The 19,895-nt window shown below is 38.5% G+C and overlaps 1 protein-coding gene across 1 annotated transcript in view; it reads left to right on the top strand.

The window, feature by feature from the left end:
* LOC113916147 (cell cycle control protein 50C-like) overlaps nucleotides 1-15,801 on the top strand; it is a 55,549-nt gene extending 39,748 nt beyond the window's left edge. Inside the window, exons 9-10 of the transcript XR_003517851.1 lie at nucleotides 14,186-14,274; nucleotides 15,686-15,801. The gene's annotated coding sequence lies outside the window, so the exon portion shown is untranslated. The remainder of the gene's footprint in view (nucleotides 1-14,185; nucleotides 14,275-15,685) is intronic.
* Nucleotides 15,802-19,895: the final 4,094 nt, after the last annotated feature.

Here is a 19,895-nt window from a genome sequence, read left to right as displayed (position 1 = left end):
AGTCTCTTCAACAAATGGTGTTGGGAAAATTGGACAGCCACATGCAGAAGAGTGAAACTGGACCATTTCCTTACACCACACACAAAAATAGACTCAAAATGGTTGAAAGACCTAAATGTGAGACAGGAGTCCATCAAAATCCTAAAGGAGAACACAGACAGCAACCTCTCCAACCTCAGCTGCAGCAACTTCTTCCTAGAAACATTGCCAAAGGCAAGGGAAGCAAGGGCAAAAATGAACTATTGGGATTTCATCAAGATAAAAAGCTTTTGCACAGCAAACGCAACAGTCCACAAAACCAAAAGACAACCGACAGAATGGGAGAAAATATTTGCAAATGACATATCAGATAAAGGGCTAGTATCCAAAATCTATAAAGAACTTATCAAACTCAACACCCAAAGAACAAATAATCCAATCAAGAAGTGGGTAGAAGACACGTACAGACATTTTTCCAAAGAAGACATCCAAATAGCCAACAGAAACATGAAAAAGTGTTCAACATCGCTCAGCATCGGGGAAATCCAAATCAAAACCTCAATGAGATACCCCCTCACACCAGTCAGAATGGCTAAAATTAACAAGTCAGGTAACAACAGATGTTGGCAGGATGCGGAGAAAGGGGAACCCTCCTACACTGTTGGTGGGAATGCAAGCTGGTGCAACCACTCTGGAAAACAGTATGGAGGTTCCTCAAAAAGTTGAAAATAGAGCTACCATACAATCCAGCAATTGCACTACTGGGTATTTACCACAAAGATACAAATGTAGGGATCCGAAGGGGTACGTGCTCCCCAATGTTTATAGCAGCAATGTCCACAATAGCCAAACTTTGGAAAGAGCCATGATGTCCATTGACAGATGAATAGATAAAGAAGATGTGGTATATATACACAATGGAATATTATGCAGCCATCAAAAGGAATGAGATCTTGCCATTTGCAAGGACGTGGATGGAACTGGAGGGTGTTATGCTGAGTGAAATAAGTCAATCAGAGAAAGACATGTATCCTATGACCTTACTGATAAGAGGAATTCTTAATCTCAGGAAACAAACTGAGGGTTGCTGGAGTGGGGGGAGGTGGGAGGCATGGGGTGGCTGGGTGATAGACATTGGGGAGGGTATGTGCTATGGTGAGCGCTGTGAATTATGCAAGACTGTTGAATCACAGATCTGTACCTCTGAAACAAATAATGCAATATATGTTAAGAAAAAAAAAGAAGATAGCAGGAGGGGAAGAATGAAGGGGAGTAAATCGGAGGGGGAGACGAATCATGAGAGATGATGGACTCTGAAAAACAAACTGAGGGTTCTAGAGGGGAGGGGGTGGGGGGATGGGTTAGCCTGGTGATGGGTATTAGGGAGGACACGTTCTGCGTGGAGGACTGGATGTTATGCACAAACAATGAATCATGGAACACTACATCAAAAACTTATGATGTAATGTATGGTGATTAACATAACAATAAAAAATTTAAAGGAAAACTACAAAATGTTGCTGAAAGAAATTAAAGACAACAAGAAATGGAAAGACATACATGTTCATTTGAAGGCTTACTATTTTTAAGATGTCAATATTACCCAAAATTGTCAATTAATGCAATTCCTATGAAAATCTCAACATTTTTTTTACATAAATAGAAAATCATCCTAAAATTCATATGGAATCTCAAAGGACCCCAAATTGTCAAAAGAATCTTGAAAAAGAAGAACAAAGTTGGAGGTCTTACACTCCTGATTTCAAAACCTATTACACTGCTATGGCAATCAAGACAGCATAATACTGTCATAAAGACAGACATAGACCAATAGAATAGAATAGAGAAGCCAGAAATAAGCCCTCACATATACAGATCTTCCTCAATTTTTAATGAGGTTATGTCCCGATAAACCCATTGTAAGCTGAAATTACCATAAGTCAAAAACACATTTAATACACCTAACCCACCAAATATCATAGCCTAGCCTACCCTACCTTAAACGTGCTCAGAACACTTATATTTGCTTTCCATTGAGCAAAATCATCTAACGCAAAGCCTATTTTATAAGAAAGTGTTGAATATATTATCTAATTTATTGAATACTGTACTAAAAGTGAAAAAGCAATGGTTGTATGGGCACAGAATAGTTACAAGTGCATCAGTTGTTTGTCCTTGCAATCATGTGGCCGGTGGGAGCTGTGGCTCACTGTACCTGCCCAGCATCATGACAGTATTGCACAGCATACTGCTAGCCCAGAAAAAGATCAAAATTCAAAATTCAAAGTTTGATTTCTACTAAATGCTTTCACACCATTGTAAAATTGAGAAGCCATAAGTTTGACCCTCTGTATCGAATGATTTTCAGTAAGGGTGCCAAGACCATTCAATGGGGAAAGGACAGTCTTTTCAACTAATGGTGTTAGAAAAACTAAATCTCCATGTGCAAAAAAATAATGGACACTTACCTTCCACCACATACAAAAATTATGTAAAAAAAAAAAAGCATCAAAGACCTAGATGTTAGAGCTAAAACTGTAAAACTCTTAGAAGAAGACATAGGAGAAAAACATCATGACATTGGATTTGACAATGATTCCTTGGATATGACACCAAAAGCACAGGCAAGAAAAAAAATAGATAAATTGGACTTTATCAAAATTCAGAACTTTTTTTGCATAAAAAGACTATCAACAGATTGAAAAGATAACCCCCAGAATGGAAGAAAATATTCACAAATTTTATATCTGATAAGGGATTAATATCCAGAATATATTTTTAAAGGCTATAAGTCAACAATAAAAATCCAATTTAAAATGAGCAAAGAACTTCAATTTTAGTATATGTGCTGCTGAAGCAAACACGAGCAAAGGACTTCAATAGACATCTCCAAAGATATATAAATGACCATTAAGCACAGGAAAAGATGCTCAATATCTAGTCATTAGGGAAATTCAAATTGTAACCACAGTAAGAGATCACTTCATACCCATTAGGATGGCTATTATCCAAAAACAAGCAAACAAAAACAAAATAATAAGTGTTGGCAAGGATATGAAAAAAGTAGAACTCATTGCTGGTGGAAATGTAAAATGGTTCAGCTGCTGTGGAAAATGGTGTGGCGATTTTTCAAGAAAATAGAAGTAGAATTACATTATGATCCAGCAATAACACACACACATACACACACACACACACACACACACAGAGGCTATAATAATACACTACAGTACACTATAATGTACACTGTAGTACATAATTTATGTGTTATAATAGCCTTAAGAGCAATGTAATTCTAACACATGCTACAATATGGATAGACCTAGAAGACATTATGCTACATCAAATAAGCCAGTAACAAAAGGACAAATATTGTATGATTCCACTTATAGGAGATACGTAGAGTCATCAAACTCAGAGGTAGAATGTAGAACAGTAACCAGGGCTAGGGGGAGAGGGGAAGTTCTGGAGATGGATGGTAGAGATGGTTGCACAACAATATGAATATACTTAATAGCACTGAACTATACACTTAAAAATGGTTAAAAAGGTGAATTTCAGGGGTGCCTGGGTGGCTCAGTTGGTTAAGCGTCTGTCTTCGGCTCGGGTCATGATCCCAGGGTCCTGGGATCGAGTCCCACATCCTCTCCCTGCTCAGCAGGGAGCCTGCTTCTCCTTCTGCCTGCTGCTCTCCCTGCTCATGCTCTCTCTCTCTGTCAAATAAAGAAATAAAATCTTTAAAAAAAAAAGTGAATTTAATGTTATGTATATTTTACCACCACAACCAAAAAAATCTCAGGGTCAGCGTGCCATGCTTGAAATTTAGAATGACAGATCCTGAAAACCCTTTTTGAGTGGCTTTTACATGTGTGCTAAACATTCGAACAAGCCAAATATCAAAAAGGGAGGGAGTGATGATGGCTGTAGCTTTCAGCTGCAGCATCTTCCAACAAGTTAGGACAGCATGCTTGTTGTGTGAGATTCCTGTCTTGCTAGTTTCATTGGAAATGAATAGTCTCCACATCAATGGGGAATTTTATTAACTAGGGTTTACTGGGTTCATTGAAACAGACCCATTATTTAACCACTCAGAAAATCCTTCAGCCACAGACATCTTATGTCACTACATCACCAAATAGAACTCTAAGATGCTCTGTAGATAACTTCTTAATACAAGGAATGCATTCTCCTGGGAATACACTGGAGCCTCCACATGGCCCTTAAGAAGACACTGACCTCTTTGAAACTAGGACTGCGAGATTCAGGGGTCTGGGGGTGACTTCCAGTTGCACAGATTCTTTTGAACTCTGGTTCTCAAGAAAGACTGGAGGAATCATCGGAAGACCTAAAATAGAATCTGTCACATACCAATCCTATGAGACAATGCATGATCCTGCAGAGGCACTAAGAAGGAAGACAGATATTCTGGGCCTCCTTTAATGTGATTGATTGGCTTCCAGAGACTCAAAGACTGTGGAAAAATTCTCCTATAGGATTAAAATATATAGACCTACTGGACTCTGTTAAACTGAAAAGAATAGTTAAATCCGAGGATCAGGACTAGCACCAGCATAAAGAAGGAATTTCTGACACCCCAACCTCCTTCCAGCCAGCTCAGATACCATCAATCTCCCAGCAATGCAGAGACAATGTCTGTATTTCAAGATTTTCATCTTTGACCTCGTTCTAAAACATAAAACAGCATTGTCAGAGGTTTTAGATGGCCTATAGATTCATGCAAGCTTCTTCAGTTCACACTAGTGAAAGTTTCCCCATATGGACTGAGGTCAATTCTTGACCTCCAGAATCCTCAATATGTTATTCTCAAGGCAGCTGCCTTCTTCCTAGTCTCTTATAAATTAGCTGTGCACTTTCTGGGATCAACCACATCCTTGGAAAACTTACTGCAGCTCATCCAAGAAACTTGGCCTCCATTCTGTGCTCTCCAGAGACATCTGTGTGAAAGTTTCAGGAGCAATAACTCAGGCAGAGGGTCCTCTGTGGTCAGCAGAGCCCCAAATTAGGATAAGGTTTCACTTGAATATTCATTGGTGTTAGCAGTTTGGCAAAAGTAGGAGAGGACTCCTAATTCCATGGGGTCAAATATCCTTCCTAAAACTAAAATGGAAAAGATGAACTGACTCATAGAAAGGATTTTGTGATAAACCTAATGTCCTGGGGCCACTTTCATAATAGTACCTCCTCTTCTCATCACTTACTTCCCTTGTGTTTCTCTTGAATAATATCATTTTCGAGGATTTAATAAAGATTTCTTTGTCAGCAGCCCAAGTCAAAGCCTCTAGAGGAACTGGTATATTGTTTGAAAAATCCAGGGCCCTCAGTTCTAATGAAGTATAGGAATAAAGAAGATATAAGGAACAAGATGTCTACTGGGGCAGCCTGAAGCCAACAGCAACCTGGGGTTGGAAAGAATTAAGGACATCAGCCCAATGGAGATATTTATACAGACTGGGAGTAGATGATATTAGCAATTACATATACAGAGGGCAAGTAAGTATATGAAAGGATGCTCAATATGGGTATGTCATTAGGGAATTGCAAATTAAAACAATGATGAGATGCCATTACATACCTTTTTGAATGGCTAAAATCCAAACACTGACAATATCAAATGCTGACACACACAAAAAATTAATGATTACCAAGGGTTTGAGAAAGGGAAGTTGGGATGAATGGATAGAGCACAGGGGATTTTTAGGAGGCCGATGGCAATTTCTGTTCTTTCTGCTTAATTTTTCTGTAAATCTAAAATTTCTCTAAAAAACAAAGTCTATTAATTAAAAAAGAGAGAGGGGGTGCCTGGGTGGCTCAGTTGGTTAAGCAACTGCCTTCGGCTCGGGTCATGATCTCAGGGTCCTGGGATCGAACCCCGCATCGGGCTCCCTGCTCCGCAGGAAGCCTGCTTCTCCCTCTCCCACTCCCCCTGCTTGTGTTCCCTCTCTCGCTGTCTCTCTCTCTGTCAAATAAATAAATAAATAAAAATCTTTAAAAAAAAAAAGAGAGAGAGAGAGAACTGTTGATGAAAGGGATAGCAGTAGCTGTCTGCATGAAGACAGGGCCAGACAGACTTGCATCCTCTCAGTCATGGAAGGCATTTGCATCATTGTTAAATGGGAACCAAAGTGAGGTTTCTCAAAATAAGGTCCAAAAGCCATCTCCATCAGCATCAATAGGTTAAATGCAGATTCCTGGTGGGGCGCCTGGGTGGCTCAGTTGGTTAAATGCAGATTCCTGGGCCCTGGGCCAGACTATTGAATCAAAGTCTCTTGGGAGTCAGACCTGGAAATCTACATTTAGAATATTCCAGGATACCTATGCACTTTAAGGTTTGGGACCCATTAGTGTACACTCTACCAATCTCCTAATTGCTTAATTGTTGGTATTCTAATTTATTTTTTGCACATATGGAGTAATAAAGAGAAATAAAGAGTAATAAAGAGAAAATGTCCACTAAATTCTTTTTTTTAAGGTTTTATTTATTTATTTTGACAGAGAGAGACAGCGAGAGAGGGAACACAAGCAGGGGGAGTGGGAAAGAGAGAAGCAGGCTTCCCGCGGAGCAGGGAGCCTGATGTGGGGCTGGGATCATGACCTGAGCCGAAGGCAGACACTTAACGACTGAGCCACCCAGGCACCTCTGTCCACTAAATTCTTATCAAATATATGTAACAAGCCTATGAATAAGGGGGCTGGAGATGGAAAGTGTGGGATAGACACAGTGATGCTGATGAACAACCTGTTTGGAGAAGCTTCTCAGCCTGCATCAATTAGAAGTAACCCAGTGGAAGAGAGCTCATGAGCTTTGAGTCAAGTGATTTCCAGGAATAACTGTGAAAGCACACCAACTGTCCCCCCCCCGCCCCCAAAAAACCCAAAACCGAAAAAAAGAAACAAGAATATGAAAGATGAGCATTTTCCATCACAGATGTTACATTCACATATATTTGACCCTTGAACGATGTGGAGGTTATGAGCAACAACCTTCCCTCACCCCATATAGTAAAAAACCTGTGTATAACTTTTGACAACCTCAAAACTGAATTACTAATAGACTACTGTTTATTAAAAGCCTTACCAATAAAATAGTCGATTAACACATATTTTGTATATGTATTATATACTGTATTCTTTCAATAAAGTAAGCTAGAGAAAAGAAAATGCTATTAAGAAGGAAGAGAAATTACAGAGTACCATACTGTAAAAAAAAATCTGCATTATAAGTGGATGCCTGCAGTTAAATCCATGTTGTTCAAGGGTCAACTGTATTTGCCAGATTGTGATTTTCCTTCCGCTTGAATAAATTACTATATTTGTAACCTAAGACTGAGGTAACAATGTGAATGGAAGTGCAGTAGGAAGGAGAATAAGCTATCTTGCTCATTTGACCTCCACCCCTTGTGTAACAAAGTAAGGTCCTTTTATGTTTACATATTCTTCCCTATTGCTATTTTAGCACTTATAGCCAGATGTGTACCTGACTCCTTCATTTAACTATTGAACTATTTAAAAGCTCTTATTTACCTCTGGGTTCTCAGTGTCAGGCACACAGAAGGTATTTTATAGATACTTCATTAGAAGTGGGGTGGTATAAATGAGAGTAACAGACCAAAACCTCGTTGATTTAAAGCTAGTGAAGGGGGAAACTGAGGCGGTAGGAAGATTAGGGACAGCACCTGCAAAAATTGAGGAGGAAGATGGCAATTGGTCATCAATGTTCCCAGAGCTTGAGCATTTTTGTCAGATCACAGAATAGACCCACAATTGTGCTTCCTCTGCTAATAACCATAGCCATTGCTAAGATTAGGCTTTTCCCTTCCTCTCCTCTATCCAACATTGCTCTTATTCTCAGAAAAACAAAAGCAAAAGACAAAAACACCTCTAGTAGAACTACTCAAAATAGCCCACAAAGTCAGATATAGAGAAGTGGAGAAGTCAGACAGTGGACATAAAAGGAATCAGATCAATTCTGTTCTTAGTGTTTGAGTTACTGACTTTGCACGGGAAATTAGATTTGCATTTCAAGTATTTGCTGTGTGTTAATTTTCTTGGCCTGTGGTATAAAGTTTAGCTTCTCCATGTTTTCCAAATTGGGAGAAATTAGTCTGTTGTTGGTAGAATTAAGGGGTATAATTAGCATTTCTAAGAAACACTCAAGTAAAATTAGTAAAGTTTAAATCAGTTTGGTTATTGAGCTTACTTTTATTTGGCCTAACAAAGACGAAGCTTAATTAAGCCTGCTCCAGAGAGCAGTAACTGTGAGTAATGAAGTGACATGCACAGTGTTACCCTTAAGTCACCTTAAATTACTTTGGATCAAGACAAACTAGCAAAATAAAATTGGGAAACATCTTGCATTTGAAGGAGATTTATGATTTATGAAATTATTTTATGTAAATTAAACCTCAAAAGAGAAAATACCAAGTGTTGACAAAGATGTGTAGCAACCAGGTGTCTCATAAATTACTTGTGGGAGTGTTAACTGGATCAACTATTTTTTGAATAATTGTTTGGCTTATTCTATTAAAACCAAGCATACATATGAGCCATGACAAGCGATCCCAACTCTAGGTATACACCCAACAAAAATGAATATATTTGTTTTCAAATTCATAAAGCCAGAAGTGAAAACTACCCAAATGTCCATCAACAGAAAATGTATAAATAAAGAGCAATATTTTCATAAAACTGAATATCATACAGCAAGGAAAAGGAAGGATCCATAACTGCAAATGTTGAGTGAAACAAGTCAGACATAAAAGAGTACGTAGTGTATGAGTCCTTTTATATAAAGTTCAAGCGCAGGCAAAATCTGTAGTATTAGAGGTCAGGATAGTGAATACTCTTTTGGCAAAGGAACAATGACTTGAAGGGATGTGAAGGATGTTTCTAAGGTATGGTGACATCTGCCTCTTTTGTATGTTTATTACATGAGCATGTTCAGTTCGTAAAGATTCATCAAGCTGTATACTTCTACTACATGCACTTTTCTCTATAGTAGATGCCAATAAGATTTTGTTTTTAATCTCAGTTGATACCCAGATCTTAGGAAATTGTCAAGCTATTTTTATGTCTCTATAAGTGAAAAAAAAAATGAGGTAAAGAGAAAATAAATGACATTTTCAAAGTACTTAAGTTACTTTTCACTTTGTTGGCCAGAGCTAAAACAGTGCTTTATTGCATTGAAGGTGAAGAAATGTTGTGCCTTGTGTTAATTGTGCTTTTTCCCCCTCTTTGTAGGAAGTAGTGCTTTACAATATAGTAAGTTACTAATTATACCAACATCTCGCACATCCCAATATGTAGGTAGAAAGAATGGATATAGGTATATATCACTTCTCTTAGTAGATACGAATATGTAGAACTTTATTACTCTAAAGTTACCAAAAGAGATGACCATTTAAAATTATTCACTGGTAAATTTTTATTCTAAACAAAATTAAATAAACCAAACCAAATAACCAATCACATCCTAGGGTAAAATCTGTATATATTTTTTATAAAAACACAAAATTGTATACCTAAATTTCTCATCTTCCAGGTAAGGAAATCTGAGTAGAAGAGAGCTGAAATATCCTTTTTTTTTTTTTTGGTAAGGTTTTATTTATTTATTTGACAGAGAGAGAGTGAGAGAGAGCAGCAGAGGGAGAGGGAGAAGCAAACTCTGAGCTGAGCAGGGAGCCCGATGGAGGGCTCAATCTCAAGACCCTGAGATCATGACCTAAGCCAAAGGCAGACGCTTAACCAACTGAGCCACTCACACACCCCGAGAGCTGAAATATCTTATATGGAATTAACCACCAGAGCTAATACTAATACAAAGCAAAAAAAATGATGATTTCCTCCACAACTAGTCTTAGTATAAATCAACTTGAACAAATTTTATGATCATACAATCATTAAAAGGAGTTAGAAAAAAAAAGAGTGGTAAGGAAATGGCCAGGAAAACCAAGAATCTAGCACTGAATGACCACACTAGCAATGTAAAGTTAAAGTAAAATATTAACTTAACAATGGAATTATAATTTATGAGCAAACTCCCAAAAAATGAGATTACTCTTACCCTTTGTTAGTTTTAATTTTTAAAGTTATGACAGAGTCTATGCATTTTGTTCTCTCAAGTGTAGGGTCAACTAATCTTTGACAAAGCAGGAAAGAATATCCAATGGAAAAAGGACAGTCTCTTCAACAAATGGTGTTGGGAAAATTGGACAGCCACATGCAGAAGAATGAAACGATCATTTTCTTACACCATACACAAAAATAGAATCAAAATGGATGAAAGAATCAAATGTGAGACAGGAATCCATCAAAATTCTAGAGGAGAACACAGGCAGCAACCTCTTCGACCTCGGCTGCAGCAACTTATTTGCTAGACATGTCTCCAAAGCCAAGGGAAACAAAAGTAAAAATAAACTATTGGGACCTCATCAAGACAAAAAGCTTCTGCACAGCAAAGGAAACAGTCAACAAAACTAAAAGACAACCTACAGAATAGGAAAAGGTATTTGCAAATGACATATCTGATAAAGGGTTAGTATCCCAATCTATAAAGAACTTATCAAACTCAACACCCAAAGAACAAATAATCCAATTAAGAAATGAACAGAAGACACCAACAGACATTTCTCCAAAGAAGACATACAAATGGCCAACAGACACATGAAAAAATGATCCACATCACTTTGGGAAACACAAATCAAAACCACAATGAGATACCACCTCACACCAGTCAGAATGGCTAAAATTAACAAGACAGGAAACAACTAATTTTGGTGAGGATGCGGAGAAATGGGAACCCTCTTACACTGTTGGTGGGAATGCAAGCTGGTACAGCCACTTTGAAAACAGTATGGAGGTTCCTCAAGATGTTAAAAATAGAGCTACTCTATGACCCAGCAATTGCACTAAGTATTTACCCCAAAGATAAAAATGCAATTATCCAAAGGATCCAAATTATAAACTAATGTTCATAGCAGCAATGTCCACAATAGCCAAACTATGGAAAGAACTACGGAAAGAGCCAAGATGTCCATCAACAGATGAATAGATAAAGAAAATGTGGTGTATACACACACACACACACACACACACACACACACACACACACACACACAATGGAATATTACTCAGCCATCAGAAAGGATGGATACTGACATTTACATCAACATGGATGGAACTGGAGGGTATTATGCTGAGTGAAATAAGTCAATAAGAGAAAGAAAATTATCATATGGTTTTATTCATGTGTGGAATATAAGAAACAGTGCAGAGGATCATAGGGGAAGGGAGGGAAAACTGAATGAGAAGAAATCAGAGGAGACAAACCATGAGAGACTCTTAACTATAGGAAAGAAACAGGGTTGCTGGAAGGGAGGTGGGTGGGGGGATGGGGTAATTGGGTGATAGGCATTAAGGAGGGCACGTGATGTGATGAGCACTGGGTGTTATATGCAACTGATGAATTATTGAACTTTACATCTGAAACTAATGATGTACTGTCTGTATGTTGGCCAATTGAATTTAAATTTTAAAAATTAATTAATTTAATTAAATAATGGGGAATAATATAACACTGCATGTTAACAACTGGAATGAAAATACTTAAAAAGTATCAATATATAAGTATATTTACTTATAAAAAAGTAAAAAAATAAAATGCCTTTTTTCTTACTGAGAAGCCAATAAATAATTACAATCACGTCAAGTTATTTTTGAAAAGTTTTAAACAACTAAAATCAGAACTTTTAGCACAATAACTACTTTCATATTATCTTCCAGGTGACTAAATATTTTCAAGTAATAGAAGTATATACTCTGAGAAACAAACCAAGGATTCTGGAGGGGAGGGGGGTGGGGGCATGGGTTAGCCTGGTGATGGGTATTAAAGAGGGCACTATTGAATAGAGCACTGGGTGTTATATGCAAACAATGAATCATGGAACACTACATCAAAAATGAATAAATAAATAAATAAATAGAAAAAAATGCATCTTCATTCAAAAAATTAGAAAAGAAGGGGCACCTGGGTGGGTCAGTTGTTAAGCTTCTGTCTTCGGCTCAGGTCATGATCCCAGGGTCCTGGGATCAAACCCTGCATTGGGCTCGGGAGAAGCCTGCTTCTCCCTCTCCCACTCCCCCTGCTTGTGTTCCCTCTCTCTCTGTGTCTTTCTCTGGCAAATAAATACATAAAATCTTAAAAAAAAATTTTTTTTTAATTAGAAAAGAAGAAAGGTATTTGGAGGGCAGTCATGGAAGAAGGATTACACAGTTTATCATTGCTTCAGATAAATCTAAATCTAAAACCAACTCTTGGAAATTGTATAATTTGAACTCACACACACAAAACTATTTCCTATGTGTTACAGTTTTCTAAATTATATTAAATTGCATTGTAAAGAAATAAATTCCTTGCCACTGAGAGTTTTTAAGCAATTGTTGATAATGTAAATCAGTAATTCTGTCTATACTAGAGTCTCTCAATGCATTATATAGAAAATTAGTGTTTCGTAATGTTAATGAGTGATACTTTTTTTTTTTTAAAGATTTTATTTGTTTACTTGGCAGAGAGAGATACAGCGAGAGAGGGAACACAAGCAGGGGGAGTGGGAGAGGGAGAAGCAGGCTTCCCACCAAGCAGGAGCCCGATGCGGGGCTCGATCCCAGGACCCTGGGATGATGACCTAAACGGAAGGCAGACGCTTAACGACTGAGCCACCCAGGCGCCCCAATGAGTGATACTTTTGAAAGAAAAAGTTCTGTAGTCAAAGAAGTTTGGATTAAATAAAGTTAAACAGGTTTATTTCCTTAAAAAAAAAAGTATATAAAGGAAAAGTGTACCTCTCCACTCCTATTCAGGAGCAAGCACTGTGAAGCACATCCACCTTCTTCCTTATATACTTATATATACAAACCTACTCTTTTTTCTTTTGTCGCTACCACTTAACATTTTATTGTAAACATTTTCCGATGTTTCTGCCTTTGCTATTTTATTTTTATTTTTTATGTATTTTTAAGAGGAGGAGAGGGGGAAAGGGAGAGGGAGAATCTCAAGCAGGCTCCATGTCTAGCATGGAGCCTTATGGGGGTTCAATCTCACAATCCTGAGATCATGACCTGAGCCAAAAGCAGGGGTGGGATGCTTAACTGACTGAGCCACCCAGGCACCCCCATAATTGCTCTTTTAAAGACTACATAGCATTCCTTTCTGTAGTAGTAATGAGGGCTCTTAATTATATCAGAAACCCAGCTTAAGCTAGCTTAAAAAAATAAAGACTTAATGGCTTGAGTAACTGGTGTGGGCATGGGTAGAAGAGATGTTAGGTGTGACTGGAGCCAGGGCTCAATGTTTTCAGGAATATGACAGTTCGCTCATTTCTTGCCTCTGCTTGTGTATTGGCCTTAGTTGGTCTTAGCTGGGCTTTCTCCATATGGCTGACAATGCCAGGATTTTATTTGTCTGGTCTTGGATCATAGAGGCAAGAAGAGACCTGCCTAATTCTAAAGGAAAAGTCATAAGAAAGAACTTTTACTGGCTCATCCCTAAACCAATCACTGTGGGCTGTGGAGATGGGTAATCTGATTGGTTGCCTTGGATCATGTGCCTACCATTAGGTTTAATAAAGGAAGTGATTAGGGGATAAAGGAGGGATAAAGGAAGTGATTAGGGGAGAAACCTACCGGGCAGCCATAAATAATACCTTTCACAGATACTAAATCCTTGGCTTTGAGGTTGGCTTTCAGTATTTTGGTTGGGATTGATAACTTTGAGAACATCTTCAAGGATGTTACTTCTATAGGATATTTTCTTTATGAAAAATTATTTGAAATGTAATTCCTGGATCAAAGAGTATCCAACAGACATTCCTATGGTTCTTGCTATATGTTGCCTTATTGTGCTGCAAAAGAATTATACCAAAAAAATAGCTTCTAAAAAATGAGGTCCTATTAAAAATTTAAAGTCCATTTATTAGTTCAGCAAATACTGGTTTAGCTGTGTCAGGCCGTATAGCCATTTTCAGTTACCAAAATTATTCCTTTTCATTCAAAAACTTTATTCAAATTAACTTTACAGACATAATATAAATTGTAATCTGAGGCCTCATCACCCACCAGCTGGTTACCTCATTTTCCTGAGTTTTGCTTTGCTCATTTCTGAATGAGAATATCTGCTAAACTCTCTCCTCAGGGCCACTGAGGTGATCAAAGATGAAGGATGAGGGGACCGGGAGACAAGGTGCTCAAGAAGTGATGAGAAGGTTTTGAGGAGGCAATGAGGTGAATGTGATAGGAAATTTAAAAACTGAAAAAAATAAGTTTGTTAAACTGTAAAGCATATGAATGTAAGATATTATTATGATTGAGAGAGGTGCTGCAATAGCAGCTCTTTTTTTCATGTAAATATGGCATAAAATTATAACTGTGGAATATAAAACTGGGTTTTGAAATTCTGTCACCACTTTTGCAAAAAAATAAATAAATAAGGAAAACACATTTCTGAAAATCCCTGTTCCTTTAACTAGAAGTTCTTGTTACATTATAACCATTTTATTAAACATGTAGATGAAATGATAAGTTAATAAAAACAAGTGAACGAATTCACATAGGTTGCTAACTTCCCTCCAGATATGAGTTACATTAGTGAGCAAGAATTTATCATGTAAGGCATGAAAAACAAGACATGTGAATTGTATTCAGGCTTTAGCATTGGCTAAGCTTTTTCAGAGTCACAGCTGTAGGATTTTTTCCCTTATGACTGAAAGCAGCTTTAGAGATCATTTAGTTCAACTCCCTCATTTTATAGATTATTTTGATTTCATTGCTTTAGCAGAAACTTTCAGTGTATGATTCTATTTGGTTAATACTTACCCATCTATTTCTTTTTCTTTTCTTTTTTTTTTTAACCCACCTATTTCTAAAAGACATGTTGTGGCTATTTTTGAAAGGTACTTAAATAGAGAAACCATTAGAATTACTACAGAGCAGTCCAAATTGTTTAGGAAAACATTTTCCTTGTGGAATCACAAGATTTGAAAATAGTTGGCATTTACACTGAAAGGTTCATAAAACACCTTATGAATGAAGGTCTTGATAAGGAAAATCTGTGTCTTAAGATAGCCGACCAAGCCAGTGGGAGAGTCTCAGTCCTTGCCCCAGGGCTCTTCCGGGTTCTTCTCCCTGCCCCAATTCGCCCACGCACCAAAAGTGCCAAGTATGCGGAAGTAGAAGTGTATAAATTGCCCCCTTTGTGCTCAGGGCTCAGACCTTTGGAGACCACTCTCCTCTGAGCCCACTGGCTTTAAATAAACCTCCTATCCTCCAAGATCTCCGAGTGCCACTTGGTTCTTCCATTGGGTGATCCAGTCCAGGTTCCGTAACAGTCTCATTAATCTCTAAAATGCATTCACAGTTGTTTGGTTCCTTTTAAGTAGTGGTGGGAATGGGAATCTAGAATCTCAACTCTATTGCTCAATTTCAATATACGGTTTAAAGATTTGCATACCATTGGGAACTACAAGCTGTCCAGAAGCTTCTTTCTGGGGCTTGCCACATAGTGAACACTACCGTGAAACAGTATCAGTTGACTAAAAGCCAAATTCTAGCAGAAAGGAAAATTAACTAAGAGCTTAATTATAATTTTCTGCTAAATGTCTTAACTCATGCTTTATAATTTTGTCTCTACTTTTAGCATATGCAAATTTTGGCTAATATCTTTCTCATGGTAAGAAATGGAAGGCTTATGGAATTCAACTAACACCCAAATGATGCCCAAACACAGTACCATTTACTGAACCACAGATGGCCTCATATTAAGGTAAGAAGACAATTATAAGTAAATGTTTGAAGAGGAAACAGAAAATTCATGAACTAACCAATTATCCCTCCTACAATATTAGGTACATTCTTTAGAAGTAAATAAAGCAAGTGACAACTATAATTACTGTTCATGGTTTTGATTGGAGTATGGTGCGGAGGATCATTTCCTAATTCAAATTTTATTCTTAAAATTGTTGTGAGGCCTTGGGCAGCTGACAACACCTAATACAGAGCCACATGACATAACAAAGGGAAAAGGCTTAGAGTTGAACAGACTTGGGTTTGAGCCTTGACACTGACCTTTCATTTGTTGGTTCTGTCACCTATCATATCCCTTCTCTAACTTAAACTTAGCATCATCTGTGTATCAGGTATTGCTTGGGAAGTGCAACTACAAAGCTACGGAAATGAATCAGACATGCTATTTGCCCTCAAGGACTTATATTTAGTAACAAGAGATAGGCAACAAATAAATCTATAAAAGAAGACTATTAAATCTATAAAGTGGGAATGCTGTAAGGATTAAATGTAAGGCATGCATAAAATATTTGATCCTGGCCCTAGCATGCAATAGGCATATAAAGATTTTAGTTTTTCTTCATTCAATTACTTACTCATTCAACACTTTTTTTAGTGCCAAGTAAGTTTATGGCACTGTTCTGGGTATTGAACAAGAGTCAGGGTAGTATCTTATAAAACTTGGAGGGAGAAGAGTGGAAGTCAGTGTTTCAAATACATAGCTCTCTCTGGGACAAGGAAGTATTGGAAAAATGTCAATTATCTCCTGAAAGTTAGAGAAGTTCAAAGAGAGACAATAAGAATTAGATAAAAGCTTCAGTAAATGCCTTGATTAAATTGGCTGTCACCGAAGTGTAGTTTACCATTCAGTAGATTTACATGCATTTCTCCAATAAGACTGACCGCTCAGGTTTTGGAAGAGAGCAGACTATGGGGTGACTCAAAATTAGAAATCAGTCTGACAAGCATGAGAGACCGTCAGAGCAGCAAGAAGAGCAAGAGAACGCAACACTGAAATGCCAGATCTTGAGTCCAAGCTGATGAATTTTGCTACAGAGGCAAGAGAGATCAGAAAGAGGTGACTGCCAGGACAGGAAGGGATAGAGGAATAGGGGTAAGGGGGGTGGGAGGAGCATGTTCAGTGCTCAGAGAGAGAGTGGACAGTATCAAAGGACAGAAGTCTGTGGTCAGAGAAAGGGAACTAGTAATCTCAAGGTGTAACTTCTTCCCTGTCTCAAGTGGCGGTCCCAGGTAGACTCATATTAGGGGCCGGTTGTGGCAGACCTAAGATCCACCACTCAGGTCTTCCTTTTCACGAAAGAACCTGGTACTGAGCTTCAAGAGGTGTGGTTAGCTAACACCTTCAAGATCTGCTCTGCATTGGACCTGAGTTCACCCTCTTCACTGGGTGGCCGCCAAACAATGACTGAGCAAGGCAGTGGTAGGAGGAACTGGCCATTCCCATCCAACAGGCACTTCTTGAACTGGCCACCGTTGCTCTGCTGCTCCCTGTTGGGCTAGCAGAGGAAGCACGGCAGTCTGACCTGCTCAGTTCTGCTTACTCCCCTTTCCTTTTACAGGTGTCACTCCCCCCAGAAAACCTTTTGTACTCCTAACTCCATCTTACCGTCTGTTGCCAAAAGAACCCATCTATAAACTTTGAAGTCTTGTTGCAGATATTCTTATTTTGTTCTTATAATAACCGAGGTGGTAGAGTTATAAGAGCACCCACGCTCTGATTTACAAATGGAAAAACTGAAACCCAGGACCCTTAAATAACCTGACTGTGTTTACACTGCTAGGGTGTGCCAAAGTTATCCCCAAACTTCCTCCAAATCTTTTCCAAGCCCGGTGCTCTTTACCTGGGAGATATTAAGAATAATGAGTGGCAATAAAAAATGCTAAAGGAAGCCACAACTGAGTCTTGGTCAAACTTTGTAGTATTGGCATGAAGGTTGAGATGTAAAACATCATTGTAGAGAAAAACAAACCCACACTTACAGTAGTACATTTTGATTAAAGAAGAGAATTATAAATTATAAAAAAATTTTATTTCTATCCCACTCTCATTTTAAGGGTTTCCTTTGTGTATATTTATGAGGATCTTATTAAGAGTCTTTCAGGTGTTCCTTTGCCATTAGTGGATCAGACCAGAGTCCAGTAATTTCCATATCCAAAGGAAATAGTGCAATGCCCTTTTGAAATCACACTAGCTATTTCACCATAAACAAAGTAATTTGCAAATAACTGTTCCTTTGTTGAAATCTGATCATTTATTTTTCTTCTTTCTTTTGAATTTTGAAATAATAAAACACAAAACAAATTCATGATCATTAAAATGAAATTTGAGAGGGATGCCTGGGTGGCTCAGTCAGTTAAGCGTCTGCCTTCGGCTCAGGTCATGATCCCAGGGTCCTGGGATCGAGCCTCACATCGGGGTCCCTGCTCGGCGGGAAGCCTGCTTCTCCCTCTCCCTCTGTCTCTCCCCCTGCTTGTGTTTCCTCTCTCGCTGTCTCTCTCTGTGTCAAATAAATAAATAAAATCTTTAAAAAAAATGAAATTTGAGAAAATAGAAAAGTATACAGATGACAATAAAAGTCACCCATAAGGCCACTGCTGTATTTCGGCTTTAGACCTTTTTTGTCTTCTACCAGTGTGTATGCAGTACATTCATTCCCTTACCCTAACCGTAACACCACATGACACCCTGGAAGTGGTGACTATACTTCAACCCAGGAAGTTCATACAATTCCAAGATCCCTTACACTGACAGGTGATGAAGCCACTGAAATCCACCTCTTATTCCCAAATGAATTAACAATATGTAACTTCTTAAATTTCAGATCTCAGTGTTAGACCCCAAACTCAGTTCCTCCCTGTTTATTTATTATTTATTTACTTATTTATTTATTTGCTAAATCCTTGGATACTAGCCCTGTGCTCCTTGATTGAGGTAAAGCATCTCTAAGGTGACTTGGATGGCCTTTGCCAATGAAGAAAGTACCACCTTTTGGATAACTTGCCCCACCTCTGAGGGCAGGTTCTGAAGCCAAGTTAATAAACCAGACTGGATTCCTGAAGTGGACCTGGACTGGAATGCACCTCCTGGAAACACTAGGGCAAACCAGCCGTGGGGGGCAAGCAAGGTTTTGAACAAGAACCACGTCTAGGTGGCCCTGTCCAGTGGTGACTCATCGCAGGTAAGAGTCCCATTTGCTTGAAGTTCAGTGTTGGGATAGAGGATCTCTGTCCTAGAAGTGACTTGTGCAGTGGCACGTGACTGGGAGAACGGAGTACATGCTAAGGTGATACCACTTGCTTTTATGTCACACCAGCACGTGTGTCTGGACAATGTTACAAACGTAGCTAAGCCACAGAAATGGTTTTCCGTATGACATTTTTAAATTTAAGATGATTAAAAAAGGAATATGAAATCAGAAGTACGTAATTAGTGAAATCAGCTGGTAAAATGCAACAGGCATCCACAGAATCAAAAGCTCTTTTCGATGAAAGGAGGCCCAAGTAATCTTCCTAAAACTGCATCATTTCCCAAGTTGCACCTAGCTTGTCCCTGGGTCTTTTAAGGGACAGGAGCCTGGCAGCCAACGTGCACCCTCCGGTCGCCATTGAAGTTACATGAGTGCCACCTAGTGTCACTCGTTAAAGCTGAAAAGGGCTTAGACCTTCAGTTTACCTGATCTGTGGAAACCAAAACCCTGAACACAGAGGTGATTTCAGCAGGCTACATCTATCTGATTAGTGGCTGAGCCAGACTGGGGAATTGGTTGTCCTGCTTTACAGTTTCAACTGGTGGTAACCTCTGGAGTTTGGGAGTTAGAAGTCCTGGTAGCTGGACTGTGCCAAAGAATAAAACATAAACTTCCAGGGCCTCAGGTGCCCCACACGTTAAACTCCTAAAACATTATTTCCTTGTTCTTAAAGTCTTGAGACACATGAGTGGCAGAGAGCAGAATCTGAGAGTTAGCATAGGTCTCCATAGGCATTTAATCAGCTCTGCTCCTCCATGACCAATGACCTTAATCCAGCTGTACAAGTAATCAAAT

Source organism: Zalophus californianus, chromosome 1, assembly GCF_009762305.2.
Source record: "Zalophus californianus isolate mZalCal1 chromosome 1, mZalCal1.pri.v2, whole genome shotgun sequence".
Classification (NCBI taxonomy): domain Eukaryota; kingdom Metazoa; phylum Chordata; class Mammalia; order Carnivora; family Otariidae; genus Zalophus; species Zalophus californianus.
The sequence above is the reverse complement of the archived record's forward strand: the minus strand, read 5'-3'. Positions and strand labels throughout refer to the sequence as shown.